This window comes from Macrotis lagotis, chromosome 1 (genome assembly GCF_037893015.1).
Source record: "Macrotis lagotis isolate mMagLag1 chromosome 1, bilby.v1.9.chrom.fasta, whole genome shotgun sequence".
Classification (NCBI taxonomy): domain Eukaryota; kingdom Metazoa; phylum Chordata; class Mammalia; order Peramelemorphia; family Peramelidae; genus Macrotis; species Macrotis lagotis.
In genome coordinates this window covers 112,904,837-112,905,898 of record NC_133658.1, presented here as the reverse complement: position 1 = coordinate 112,905,898, position 1,062 = coordinate 112,904,837, and the positions used below count along the sequence as shown (strand labels likewise).

At 35.7% G+C, this 1,062-nt stretch overlaps 1 pseudogene; it reads right to left on the bottom strand.

The window, feature by feature from the left end:
- Nucleotides 1–494: 494 nt before the first annotated feature.
- Nucleotides 495–594, bottom strand: LOC141510600 (U6 spliceosomal RNA; annotated as a pseudogene).
- Nucleotides 595–1,062: the final 468 nt, after the last annotated feature.

The window sequence follows — 1,062 nt, the reverse complement described above, 5'->3', positions numbered from 1 at the left end:
CAGAGAGACCAAGACAGAGAAACCTAGAGATAGAGAGACAGAGTCAGAGACAGAGAGTAAAAATAATCCCAGGTACTCTGCTCAGAAAGCAAATTGACCTAATATAAATGTCTTTGAATTTAATTTCCAAAGAGATATGCCACTATTCATTTCCAAGGTAAAGGATCTCTAGCTCTGGGAACCTATCTTCAGAACAAGCAGAATGCTCTCTGAATTCAGAGGTCCCCCAGGAGCTACTAGATGCTACACATTCCTGTTGTATTGGAAATTTCACTAGACAATGATAATGGAATCATTCTCTCCACCTCTCTGAACTCATCTATCTCTATTTGGAAAGTAAGTTTTGGGGGGAGGGGGAAATTGTATTTAATAAACTTTTTGGAGGTCCTAAAATAGTGCTCACCTTGGAAGATACGTTTCTTTTAAAGATTTTATTTGAGTTTTACAATTTTTGCCCCCCCCCATCTTACTTCCCTCCCCCCACCTCCCACAGGAAAAAAATGGAGCACTTCATGAATTTGTGTTGACACACAGGGGCCTTGCTAATCTTCTCTGTATAGTTCTAACTTTAGTATATGTGTTGCTGAAGTGAGCTGAAGTGGGAAAAATACTTTCAAGAGGATCATAGAGTTCTTTAGTTTCTCATCTGAGCCCCACAATATTTTAGATGATTTAAAGTTCAATTATCCCTTCCACACTGTGGAGGTTAGGGGCATAGTACCCTCATGATCTGCAAAATCTGCCGAAAATTATTTGGCCCTCCCTTCATATGAGAGAAAAAGTCTGAATTAGTATGATATCAAAAGATAAAGTATGTTGATATTATAAAATTATATATATATATATATATATATAATTTTTGCATTTATCAATTTCTAAACTCTTTCTGTGTTGTCTGTTGGCCTTTATATATCATCTGCAACTTCTGCAAAACTCTTAACAAAATTCCCATGTAATTTTTATGTTGATTTATGATAAATCAAAACTGCAGTGGGGAAAATCATGATATGGAAGAGATAACTTTATAGGGAAACAAAATTTACCATGTCAATAAATAGGAAG